The sequence below is a fragment of the Hypanus sabinus genome, chromosome 10, assembly GCF_030144855.1.
Source record: "Hypanus sabinus isolate sHypSab1 chromosome 10, sHypSab1.hap1, whole genome shotgun sequence".
NCBI lineage: Eukaryota > Metazoa > Chordata > Chondrichthyes > Myliobatiformes > Dasyatidae > Hypanus > Hypanus sabinus.
Genome location: NC_082715.1, coordinates 102,575,268 through 102,589,510, shown reverse-complemented (window position 1 = coordinate 102,589,510; position 14,243 = coordinate 102,575,268). Strand labels below are relative to the sequence as shown.

Genomic DNA, 14,243 nt, shown 5'->3' with positions numbered 1-14,243 from the left:
CTTTTTCAAAAATGCAGAACTGTCAGCCTCTTGCTTTAAATATTTTAAACATATACTGTGAAAATCAGTACATGCTAATAAATAAATGCAATCATATAAGTGATCATAATTATAAATTGTATCTGTAGTCTATTACCTTTGTATTTTATAAATAAAACATCCTACCTTTTGATATACTGCATGTTGTTGACATGTTGTAGAAATATCTGTATCTCCTGGCAGTTAACAACATGGGTACAACTGTTGAAATGTAAAGCATATCTTGTGGCATATTTAGAAATACTCCCTTACCAAAAATCTGGAAATTCAAGCTAATAGTAGCGATACTATCCTGTCTGCACTGTGCTTCACAGGTGTTGCTGCTTTTTGCATTGACATTTTTCTCAACTGAGAAGTCTGTTGAAATTTAAGTTTAGTTTTTAAAAAAATTGAATAATACAACCACTAAACACATAAATTAAAGATCATCACTGATGCAACTTAGAGGCATTAAAGCAGTCCCCCTCCCAAATTTAGAGAAGGAGATGCATTATGGACTCCCTCACAGAACAGAACACTTGTACTGTATTTGTTAATACACATTCACTTGTGGCATGGTCATTCTTGTTTAAGGAGTCCAAATAGGCACTGAGAAGTATGAGAGTAATATGGGTCCAAACAGCTTATTGCAAAATAATACAGAATGTAGTATCAAATATAGTATCAAGGATCAATTAAACGGTTTTCCTTTAGACTTGGTGTTTCATTTTATTTTTCTTATATGTGCACTCCAGCTGAAGGGCAGAGCTACTAAATGTTGAGATTATTTAGCAATAAACTGTTTATACCCTATATCCATAATTTCCAGTGGTTACTTGAACAAGAGAACAAAAGTAACATTTCTATATTCAAAATGGGTGATCAAGACTGCTTTGAGTTAGGTTATTTTTGAAATACATTTTCTGAATTGAACTTTCCATATGTGAGACAAACATCCCCAGATTTTTTTTATTTTTGTTTGGCAGAATATCTCTTGATAATTTTTCTTTGGCTGTAAGAATTTTAATTGTCTTTTACTGCCTTCTGCTATCAAGATTATCCACTTGTTACTACAGTCTTATAACTAATTTAGAGAAGTTTTCCCACCTTCTCCTGTTATACCTTGTAAGCACTAACCAAATCTGTTTGTCATTTCCTTAACAAGAGAAAGTAGGAAAAACATCACAAAAAATTGCAATGGATTCATGTCTTGATCTTCTGGATAATCATCCCTAACTTGAAAAAAATGGAACCAAATGCTGAGGGTGATCTGTAGATGTCAAAGGAAATTAGCTTGCTTCACAAAGTGTTAATGATAGGTCTTTGTGAGACATTGGAGTAAACTGAGGGTGGAGAAGCCAAACGAGTGGCTCTGGAGATGACAAGATGAATAAGGATAGAACCAGCTGAGTATGCTGAATGACAGTGGAGTAACTGGTGAAGAACGGTGTAACCAAACATGTCACAGGCACAGACAGATCGAGGGAATGAATAGATTACAATAGGAAAAATACAGTTAAGAAGCTGAAATAGAAACAGCTGGAAATACTCAGTAGGTCAAGGAGATTCTACAGAGAGAGAAACAAAACTAATCTCTCAGGCTGATGAGCATTCATTAGAACTGAATGAAAAAGGATCATTTTATCTTTGCCCCATCTCTTAAGATGTCATTAGTAACTGATCAAGTTGTTTCAGGGCTGTGGTGAGTGGAGTAACAAGAAGGACACAGATTTTGAGGGATATAATATTCAAGGACTTTGGACAGGAAAAAATGAAGTAATTTGCAAACACAAAAGGATCAACATTTGCCCCAAAGTAGTAAGAACTACTGAAATAACATTAACAATATCAGCTATCATAATGGCCAGTAAGGTAAGTTTGATAAGTAGTGGCTTAGTGGGAATATGACTGAGGCAGCAGAGTTTCACATTAAATTCAAAGGGATCCTAAAGGAATAAATGAGAAAAAGATTTAAGTTTTGGTCTGGGATTAACATCATATATTTTAAAGAAAACAACATAGCAGGAGACCACATAGTCTAAATCTTAGTAGGACCATTGTCCATGAAATCTTTGCATTTTTAATTGGAAATATGGATGAAAGTGAGAGGAGAAGCTTTGTGCATGACAACAAAGTAGAGGGATGTAGTTTTTGGTTTACAGAATGGTCCTGCAATAGTGTCACTGATAAGGCTACTATTTTTTGGATATCCTTAAGTCTACATGCAACATATAGTACTAGTAATGAAAACTCCCCACACTTTCTGTCGACTTTGGAATTCCATGCTTTAGACTTAGTGATAATGAAGGTAATACAGAGGGTTTAAAAGCTGGTGTCGCGTTTGGCTTGGAACGAAACTTGCAAATGGTTATAGAAAAGCAAAATGAAAGAGAAGTAAAGACAGGACTTTAAGAAGATTTTATAAATAGATAAGGAAAATAAATTGTTGGTTTGTGCTCTGAATGGCAACCAAATATACATACAAATCCCAAAGAACAAAATGTTGCATAACCCTGGCTACACAGAGGATTATTGCCATAGCCTATGTGTAACTCACAAATTTAATGTAGAAAAGCAGCCTAACATGATTCAAAGAAACCAATTCAGACAAAATAAACAAGCCAAAGAAGAGAAACAGGAATGATGATGTGGACTTTGAGGAAAAGCAGACAGAGAGCTTCCAGAACATGGGATCAAAACTGTTGAAGCTAAGGCAATGAAGGGAGAAGGGAGGGGAATGCATAAATCATTGGATTCAGATAATTAGATATCCTACAGAAGGCTTTGGGACAAGGCTTTGGAGGTTCAATGTTACGTATGGTGTATGCAATCACAATAAGAAATTTGATCTGAGGCAATTGGAACTAGGAACCTTGTGAGCTCAGTAAAAGCAGAAGTTATAGTTAAGAAGGACTACAATAAGATGTGATACAGGCAGATGAGTTTCATGTGAACTGAAGTTGAGAGGGAGAGGGACAAGAGTTTACTGGAGTTATGTGCCAGGGCATGGCAAAGGATTTTAGATACAGATGGCATGAGTCGAGTAAAAACTGACAATATAACAGATGGTGAAGTAGGTGATTTGTAACACAGACTCACAGACTCAATAGTGTTATAGACTGAGCAAAATTTGCAAATAATCTCAATTTTCATGAGATAATGTGCACTAAAGGGAGGTATTAAAGAACTTGCTTCTGTCTGCCCAGTACCATCTGGCAAAACTAATTGTCACTCACATGAGATGAAAGGTATACAGTGTGAAAATGTAGAAGCAGCTTTGGAGAGAAGGCATTGATTAAAATAATGAGTGATTACTGTGCAGTGGACTCTGTTGAGATCTTTGGTTGATGTTGCCAAGAAGCAGCGTGAAAGATGATAAGTATTTGAACTGTCCTCCCAAGAAAGGATTGTCACAGGCAAAATCAATGGCCCTAGTAAATTAGCTGGAACCCCAAGACACACACACACAAAGACAAAAAATCTCCGAAGATAGATATTGTTCATGCATTTAGTCCTGGTGAAGGATCCTGATGAAGGACAACAGAACCCAATGAAGGGTCTCATCCCGAAATTTTGACTGTTTATTCCCTTCCATAAATGCTGCCTGGAAAGCTGAGTTCCTCCAGCACTCTGTGTGTATTTTTAAAATATTTGTTTTTATTCATTGAGAATTTTATCCCGCTGGCTCTTTATTTTGGAATCCATGTTAATAGGAGACAGAGATGACTACCTAGATTTTCTCATTTGAAGCATCTTCTTGCATTCATATTTAAAAGTTACTGATAGTTCATTGAATGATGAAGGGTGTCTTAGACAGGAAATATCTTCTGTGAGAATCATACTATTCTCCATGTTGCTCAATAAGGGACATATGGTTATAATTGTGAAATGGGTTTTAGAAGTGGATTGTGAAACATTCGCAAGTATTCTGAAAGCAGGAACAAAGTCGTAGAATGTATTTTTTCAGAGACCAGAGAACTTTGTAGCAGAAGCTGGGTTGCTTTAACAGAGGATTCCTTAGATTTGAATAGCAGTGTAGGTAAAGTCTTTCAGACAGTGAACTTAGTGACTGTATTCTGAAACAAGAAGGGGCAAGATAAATTGGAATTGTTAACTTAATGAGCCAGAATTAGCTAATAATATGATTGATCGAGACCTTAACAGCAATCTTAATATGGTCAAATTCACCATTAAGTTTTAAAAGGAGAAATGCATAATTTGAATCCAGAAAGTGGGAGAGACAGAAGGAACAAAAGAAGGAAGAAAATACAATGAGCACAAAGGGAGAATAAAGAAGGGAAAGTATGTGGGGTATCTTAGGGAGCTCAAGTTTTTACACTTGTTAAAGAAGGGCTTTTAAAACAGGTGTGGCAAATATTGAAGTAAAAACAAATTGTTATGCAACAAATTTGTAAATTTGTTTAGTAGCACTTCTTAAAGTTCAAAGCTCAAAGCAAATTTATTTTCATATACACGTCATCATATACAACCCTGAGATTCTTTTCATTGTGGGCATTCACAGTAAATAGAAGAAACACATTAGGAACAGTGAAAGACCACATCCTACAGGATAGACAAACAACCAACAGTGCAAATACAAGAAGATAAATAAGTAAACAATTAATGTAGAGAACATGAGATGAAGAGTCATTGAAAGTAAATCCATAGGCTGTGGAAGCTGTTCAGTGATGGAACAAGTGAAGTTGAGTGAAGTTCTTCCCACTAGTTCAAGAGCCTGTTAGTTGAGGGATAATAACTGTTCCTGAACCTGGTGGTGTGGGTCCTGAGGCTCCTGTACCTTCTTTCTGAAGGCAGCACTGAGAAGAGAGCATGGCCTTGATGGTGAGGGTCCTTAATGATGGATGCTGCTTTCTTACAACAGTGCTCTGTGTAGACATGCTCACTGGTGGGGAGGGCTTTACCCATCATAACAAGAGAGCAAAAGGATTAAGTACTTGTACCAGAAAACAAAGAATGAACAAGAGTTGAAACTCCCTGAACATGATATAAGCAAGAAAACAATATTAGAAAAAACAATAATCCTAAGTTCTCACAAATTCCCAAGACATGGACTTAAGGGAAGTAGCTGAGACAATTACAGCTGCTTTTACTAGAACTTTCAAATTTCCATCAATTCAGGAATTTTCCCTTTAGATTAGATAATTCTATACGCAACTGCATTAATTGAACGAAGATAAGAATGAGAGAGACCAGGAAATTAAACACCATTTAGTCTAACATGTCTAAGGGGAAATTTTTGGAATCAATTACTAAGGATGGAGTGGTTAAGCACTTAGAGAAATTTGAGCTGGACAGAAAGAAACTGCGTATATTTGTAAAGAGAAAATCCTGCTATACTTGGATTTTCTACAGGAGTAATAAATGTATTTTAATTTAACTTCTGGAAGGCATTCCATAAGACTGCACTAAAAAGACTGGGAACTAACGTGGTATTATCGATCTAGTTAGAATGTTGTTGAGGTAGATGTTTGGAGGTAGATGTGAGGGCGCGTGACTCCAAGGACTAGTAATAGTTAGCAATTAAAAATCCCGTCCATCAGTGATTTAAGAGTTAATAGTACAGTAGTTTATGTAGAAATTACATGGAGATGCAGAGATATTCATTCATATATAACTCTACATAATTTCAGGATATTCCAAAAGTGCTATGCAACCTGCAAAGTAATTTTGAATTGTGATTAATATGTGAACATGTCTAACTATTGTGAAAATAAATTGGACACCATTTACTTGTGAGCAAAAATAACTATTTAAATGTTAACAAGCTTTGAACAGTAGAGATACAAAGCGATGCAGGGGTCCAGCAATAACCAAAAGTAATCAGAGCTATAATGCTATAATCAGAGAGGAAAAAAACAATCCAAGTTTGTGCTAAGCCCTGGTTGGATCACATCTAAAATATGTTTGTTTCTCAGTGCGGTACACGAAGGATACATTGGCCATGAAAAGAGTGAGTACAGTCACAAGAGTGTTGCCAGGGCTGTAAGAAGTACCTTATGAGCTGTGATTTCATGACTTTGGCTTGTAATTAATGGAACATTTTTTTTAAAGGGATTTAACTGATGCTGTTAAGAATCTGAAAGGATAGATTAGGAGAATTGTTCTCCATTGTTCAGAAGCCTAGGACAAACGAGGACTTTCAGGAGAAAGGTTAGGAATATTATTCACAAAGTGTGGTGGAAATGTGTGTTTATTACTGGCAAAAAGTAGTTGATGCATGCCAAATAATTTCAAATCAGTAGATTTCTGTTAGCCAAGTATATTAAGAACAAGGAAAAAGTAGAGTTGAGATGAAGACCAGCCACAATCTCACTGATGATTCAAAGGTTCGTGCCTGAATGCCCTATTCTGGCTCTTATGAAGCAATGCTTTGAGTATGGGTCCACCAGACCGCAAACACCTTGCTGTTCCAGTGTGCAAATATTGCATGACTGACTGACTGTCTCCGAGTATGAGTTTCTCTGAACATTTCACTTAAAGTTCTTCACAGGCATCAGAGAGGAGATTATCACCTCATCTATTCTGGTTAGTGCAAAATGTTTTCCACTGTGCCCCGCAGTTTCCCAGCACATTATTAACAAATACCAATGCACTAAGATTTTTTTTAAATAAAAGCTGAAGTACAAACATAATTGGAATTTTAATGTTGAAATGCCTTTTGTTCATTTACGATTTTACAGGAAGAAATCAAAATTACTTCAAATATTGCAATATTCTTATTTTATAAAACCCCTTGGGAATAAGTTCAAAAGTATTGTCACTGTTAACAATTATTTTAGAATGCTAATATTGTCAATCAATATATACACATTTTGTTTTTCACCCTACAATTATTTAACATAATACTGTAAGCATCCTTTGCTGGCAGGTAAATAATAACAGTGTATCATATTCCTGAAATGAGCCCAATGAAGAACGGTCAGTCAGGAAATTCCTGCAGTAGTGATCACTCTATTAGTGAATGCAACTCACTGGTCTATTTACAATATAGTGCTACTTCCTGAGAGAATGTAAACAGCTCTGGAACAATAAGCAACATTGGGCATAATTTACAAATGTGCATTTCCTTTCTTTAAGAATAATAGATAATGAGGCTGAATTCAAGTTAAAGAAGCAGGGCTAGACTGTCCAGTTTAAACCTGCTCTATTTTTCAGTAATGGTGATCTATATCATGAGTCTCCTTTCCAGTATTTGCGCTGTTTGCCCAGCATCAGATATCTATTCATCTCAATCGTGACTATGCTCAATGACTAAGCTACCCATGGCATTCTGAGGTGAATGAATAAATCAAAGATTTATTACCTGACAATAACCCAGTGAGCCAAATTGCCTATTTCTCTAACCATTTTTTTAAAAACTATATTTTGAGTAAGATGGATTTGCCTCTTCCGAGCCATCCACTTTTTGGACAACTTTTGAACTCTTGCACATACAGTATGTGGACAATATTTGGCTGTCCATTACCCAAATAGACTTAGTGTTGCCATTATGAATATAAGCATGCTTTGAAAATTAACAAATGAGCATCGACGTAGCAGCTTTCAAAATCAGTAATCCCAATCTCTTCGGTAGCCAATATATAATTATTTACTGTGAGAATGTAGACAAAATCTTGCCTAAGATAAACAGAACAAAAAGCTAATTGATTTGTCAAAACAGGGGTTTAGGCAGATCATACATAGACAGTAATTTTTCATAATTATTGATATCCAACTGACAATTATATTATTTTCCTTGTTTGTTTATTTGATATTTCTGCAAACCCTCTGGTTAGTTACCACTTAATAATTCACTATTATTTGTGAAATAAATTTGAAAACTTTGCCCATAAAATTCCTGTTTTTTTCAAAAGACAAATTTGGACAACAGATAGTCACAAAGATTTGTTTATATTTGTTTAACCCTGAGTCATGCAGTCAGAATAATCTCTCTCACTCTCTCATTCTCTCACTCTCACTCTCCCTCACCTCCCCTCTTACTCTCTCCCTCTCATTCAACACCCTATTCACATTCCCCCTCTCTCACACTCTCCACACCCTCTCTCTCCTTTCTCACTCACCCCCTCAGTCTTGCCCCTACTGTCACTCTCCCCCTCATTGTCACACCCGTCTCCCCCCTCCCCCTCTCTCCCCCTCTCTCCCCCCTCTCTTCCCCCCTCTCTTCCCCCCTCTCTCCCCCTCCACAACCACTCTCTTTCTCACCCCCCTCACAACCCCTCTCCCTTTGGTCTTTCGTTTCTGTTTTGCTCATTTAGAAAACATGAGTGCTCTTGCCTGCAGGATTTGGTAATAGAAAAGCAGCAGATCTGACAGTTCTATTATAAATTATATGAACTCTCATGTCATTGTAATTCAATCCTCTTGCCATTTCCTGGTCTTATTACCATTACTTTGTTTCTCAATGAGAAGAATTTACTGAAGCAGGTGTGACATGGGACATAGAACTGTGATTTATGTGTTTTAATTACATTTTCCTTTTTCTTAAAAATTTGTTTATCTTTAATCCTTGGGGGTCTTTCTAATTTCCTGTTACATTGTAATAAATGGGATAATAAATTCCTACCAATCAGTGCTGTTACTGGGGAAAATGTTAACTGGTTGCATCCACAGATATATTGATATTTCATTGTGCACATAATACAGCTGGAGATTATTTCAGGCAAACCTGGTGTAGCTACTCATACTGCATGATAAAAAAAGCGCATCTGAAATCTACTTCAACAGTACTAGAAGTGAACTGGATGAAGACTACCCCAGGCATGGGTGTATTTGAGGCATTGTGGGCCAGCTGCCTTTTTGAATTTAATTCTGATTTGTCTTTTTTTAATTATCTAGTTTTGTAAGAAATCAATCTATTATCCAAAATTGCCAGGATCCAAATTTGCTAAGGGCTTCGATGATTTGTTTCTTATGACTATTAAGTGATCGTCCCTAGAGTTGCTGTTCAACGTATTCGTCGTGTAGATTTTGTCATGTTGTTTGCCAAATTGCCAAAGGCAAAAGAAGGTTGTTTCCAAACATATTTATTGGATTCACTCAGATGTACTCTGGCCAAGATAAACCAAGGGCAAGGATTTTGTAGTGATTGACTTTCCAAGGGGAAGCATACTGTTACTTTGATATCTTACTTAGATGTGGTTTAAATAATTTCTGTGGCTTTGCTGAAATACACAGAGCTATTTATTTAACTAATGTAAACCTTTCTTGCACTAATGAATGTGCAGACTGCAGGGGATTTACAATGACATAGGTTTGCTATGCTTGATATCAGTCATATTCATTTCCCATAATTGCTCAGCCATCTTTATAAATGTATCTCATTAATTGTCTGTTTGTCACTTCCACTTCTTATATTGGCACCGTTAAAATGCTTGGCAAGTAAAATATTTCAGACTTGTTTTACAAGCAGTTTTTGGTTTTCTGTAGGTAACTCAAGCACCAAATAGCTGTTGTTTAACCAATACATTACTAAAAACTGTATTTATTCAACCCCTCCACCATCTTTTGTTTATGATTGCATAAATTTATTAGCATACCATTATATATATATATATATAAATCCTCCAACTAAATATAATTCTGACTTTTCCTCTTCAGGAGATACCATGACTATTTTAAACACTGCAGACTGGTTGCTGGGTTGTAGTACCCCCTCATCTGCGACAAGTATGACAGATTATGGTACAGTGCATGTGTGTGTCAGTGTGTCCTCAGAGTGCAGTGCTTCTTCTTTCTGAATTTCTGCTTTTATATCTCATAGTATCTGGCAACAAACAAAAGCAATTGCCAAATAACTTGATGTTGATAGAATAACTATATACTTTGAAAGGAAATAAACCTGTTGCTCTCCTGTCTAATACATCACTAATTAATTAAATATTTATTCTGTGCTATGACTATATTCTATCGAACTATGCTAACAATGATGCCATAGATTTTCTTAGGGCCAATTACAGAATTTGTGAAAATCAGAATCAAGTTTATTTTCATTGTCTTGTATGACATTAAATTTAATGCTGCAGCTGCAGTACAATGCAAACATGTAAAATTACTATAAATTAGCAAATAAGTAAGGAATGCAAATAAGGGAGTAATGATGTAGTGTTCATAGACCAGTCAGGAATCTGATGGCAAAGGAGAAGAAGCTGTTTCTGAATCATTGAATGTGGATCTTCTGATGGTAGTAACAAGGATAGGGTATGTCCAAGATGGTGAGGGTCCTTAGTAATGGATGCTGCCTTCTTGAGATACCTTGAAGAATCTTGTCTATGTCCTTAATGATGGGGAGTCTGTGTTAAAGTTGGCTGAGTCTACAAAACCTCATCAGCCTCTTGCAGTTCTGTGCATTGGAGCCTCTATATAGCATGTGATGCTACCTGTCAAAATGTAAGAGAAATTTGCAAGAGTTTTTGGTGACATAACAAATCTCCTCAAGCTCCTAATGAAGTAGAGTCATTTCCAGCATGGGTCTCTTCTGTTGAGGCAAAATGTAATCATAGATCATGATGAAGCAGTCTGAGAATTGTTAGGCTGATCAATGTCTCTGGATACTCTCTGTCCACACCTAACCAATAGTTTCCAGGTATTCATAAGAACTTTCAACAGTGTTTGGGCCGTACCCTGGAAGGCATGTTAGCAGGTTACGGAAGGCCAACAGGTATGTATTCAAGGACTTGCTGCAGGAAAATTCAATGGCATAGAGAGGTCAAAGAGGTTGTGTACTCAGAATGATGCCTTACATAAGGAAAGCCCATTCCTTATACTGTACATGTTGCCATTGCAGAGATGTTGAGTGAATCCAGTAATTCAGGGGATTACAGGAGAAAGGGGCTCTCGCCAGAAGATTGTGAAGGATGGTAGAGGAAAGTAGGCTAAATCCTTTCTTAGAGGGGCCTTAAAGCGGATACCCATCACTGGGATTCATGAAACACTCCAGCTGCCATTATTGTCTTTGAACTTGCGTCTAGATTATTGATGCACACATCTGGTTTCCTTGTCTAGCTTCATGACCACTACACTTCTGCTCCTCCTCAGAATTACTGCAGGGCTGCACCAAGATTACACTTGCAGGCAAGGGCAGTGATTTGGAACCATTGGAAACTGAGGCAGAGAATTTTCTAGTCAAGATGTTGCAACTGTGAATCATTGAAAATTCAAGCAGATGATGCGTGTGGCACGTTTTCCCTCTACACGTGCTCACCTTCACACAGGCTTCATGATGCTGATGTCTGTCTGATCATGTCAAATTTTTCTCAAGTATTTTCTTAAGCAATGCAGTTTGAGTGAATCTCATCATTCTGTTTTCCATCTGCTGGCATTTTGAACCTTATGTACCAATGTTACCTGTTGGCAATTGTTTAAAATGTGGCCCTACAAACCTGTGAATTGGGCACAGGGAGTACTGCAGTCAGAGGAACAGTAAAGCTCAAAATACCAAAATAAAATTAAACTATTATAAGTAACCGTCGAAAGACCATTTTGTACCTGCAGACATCGTTAGGAAGCTGAAAAAGATGTCAGGTTGTTTCAGACTCTTAGGGACTCTTTCAGGTATTTTATAAGGGTTGTGTAGGAAAGCAGTCACAACCATAAGGCTGAGGAGACATAAAGAACTTGCCCAATTCCACATTAAGGGAATTAAAAGAAATCCACAATCAAAAGCTCAGGTGTTGTTTGGCAGTCTCAATTTAATTTTTCTATTTGAGTGCACATTATTAAAAATGTAAAATCTAGCAAGCAATTAATAGGTTTGTGGGTCCTGATGTTTATTTCAGGCTGTTGCCAGCCCTGTAAACAAATTGGCAAGTTCCCGGTGTTGTTCATGTCCAGGAGGTCAGTTAGTTAAAATGGCTTTCACTCCACATCCTTCAGGTTTAAATTCACCTGTTACAATACTTGCATATGGATTCTTGGTCTCTGATATTTGAAGGGTTGGTAATTCAATTTGTCCAAGTCAATGATTGTTAATAAGGCAATACTTTTCCTTATGATAATTGAGTAATGATTTGCATGTGTTATGATAACCATTTTTATGGATTACCGATCTTACAGTCCATGACTGCATAAGATATACGGTAGAAACAGGATGTAGGCCATTCAGCGCATTGAGCCTGTACTGTCATTCGATCAAGGCTGATAAATATTTCTCTTCTTAACTTCATTCTCCTGCCTTCACTCCATAACCTTTGACGCCCTTACTAATCTAGAATCTATTTTTAGGATCTGTAGGAGAACTGAATCTTTCTCCTCCCACTGCAAGTTCCTCTGCAAAGCCTATGTGAGTAATACTCCATTGACATCTTCAGACAAGAAAAGAAGCAAATACTAAAAAATTTCATTGCCATTTTGAAAATTCAAAGATGATGCTCAGCCTCATCTACCATGATAATAATTTTCCCTGAAGGTTTTTTTTCATCCTAAATAGCAACTATGTCTCTTGAGAATGGGATAGATCTCAACAGTACATCATGGATGGAGGAGCTGCTTACCCCTATACCCGACACAACCTTCCATGTCAAAATGTGTTCATTTCTCATCATTTCATATTCTGTATGGAAGTGATGCCCATTGTACTCAGATAAACTTGTCTTGAAGTCAGTAGCATAATCCCACTGACTTCAAGGCAGGTATATCCTCCAGCTGCAGCTGTCAAAACAGTACATGGTGCCCCAAAATCCTGTGTAATGTACCAAGATTTACTTTGTTTTTATTCCAACTTCCTTGCAATAAAGGCCATCACAAGAGAGTCTGTTGATGCTGGAAATCTGGAACAATACACATAATGCTGGAGAAACTCTATGGGTCAGGCAGCCTCTATGGAGAGAATTGGGTTGTAAACATTTTGGATCCAGATTCCTCAGCAGAACTAAAAAGAAAGAGAGGAGATAGCAACTATAAAAAGTTGGCAGAGGGGTGGAGCAAGAGTGGCAGGTAATGGGTGAATCCAGATGAGAGGGGAATAATAGGGAGGTGGGGGGGGAGATGGAAAGTGGGAATGATGTAATAAGCTGAGAAGTGATAAAAGGCTGAAGAAGATGGAATCTGATAGGACCTTGGAATAAAGGGAAGGAGGTGAATCGGCTGGATGAATGTGTAGGTATTAGGCAGATTGAGGGGAGGAGAAAGAGAAGAGGTGATGGAGTCAGTGGGATAAGGAAAAACAAAAGGGGGGGACTGAGGGGTTGGTTATCAGAAGTTAGAAAGTTTGATGTTCATCCCATCAGGTTGGAGACTACCAAGGCAGAATACAGGCTGCTGTTCCTCTGATCTGCATCTAGCCTCAACATTGCAATAGAGTAGGCCATGGACAGACATGTCAGTATAGAAGTGGGAATTGGAATTAAAATGGCAGACCAATGTAAGATTCAGAGTGTCACAATGGACATAGTGAAAGTGCTTGAGGAAGCCAGTCTGTGTCAGATCTGACCAACTTAGAAGAGGGAGCACCAGATGCAATAAATGGCTTCCTCACCTGGAGGAATTGTTTATAACCCTGAATGGTGATGAGAGCAGAGGTGTCGGGTAGGAATAATAGTTAGCATGGTTACAGAGATAAGTCCCAGAGGGCCATTGGTGGGAAGAGACAAGCGAGTCGCTGAGATATCGATCTCTTTGGAAAATGGACAGGGGATGGGAAGGGAGGGGAAGATGCACCCAGTGGTGGGATACCATTGGAGATCACAGACGTTGCAAAGAATGAATGATATGTTGGATATGCAGGATCATGGGGCAGAAGATGTGGATAACTCTGTTATCTCGTGAGGGGCATGGGTTGAGAGCAAAGGTGTGGACAATCGAAGAAATATGGGTGCTTGATTCTCTCCATCTGATCTGTACATTTCACATTGTCAGGATCCTCTGTGCATCAAGTTTTGTTGCATTCTCACCATTTAACATCCACCCTGTTCTTAACAACTCTTATTCACTCGTGTATGTCACTTTGCATCTTCCTTATACTTAATTTCCTCACATAGTTATGTAAATTTCCACATACGTTTTCCAATTACTGGCTTTATAATCTAGACCAATAGATGCAGAAACATTAATCCTACTTAATAAAATAATAGAAATTACACCTCAGGACCAGATTGTGGGATTTATCACTACCATGAACATCCTGATCAACGTGCTGGTATTGTACCCAATCTTTTAAAACATTTTTTTTATGTTTAGCCACCTTTCTAAATTAGTCCCAGATGTTGTCT

At 37.5% G+C, this 14,243-nt stretch overlaps 1 protein-coding gene across 6 annotated transcripts in view; it reads left to right on the top strand.

Annotated features, from left to right (window-relative positions):
* eya4 (EYA transcriptional coactivator and phosphatase 4) overlaps positions 1–14,243 on the top strand; it is a 419,225-nt gene that overhangs the window by 251,484 nt on the left and 153,498 nt on the right. The gene's annotated exons all lie outside the window — the stretch shown is intronic.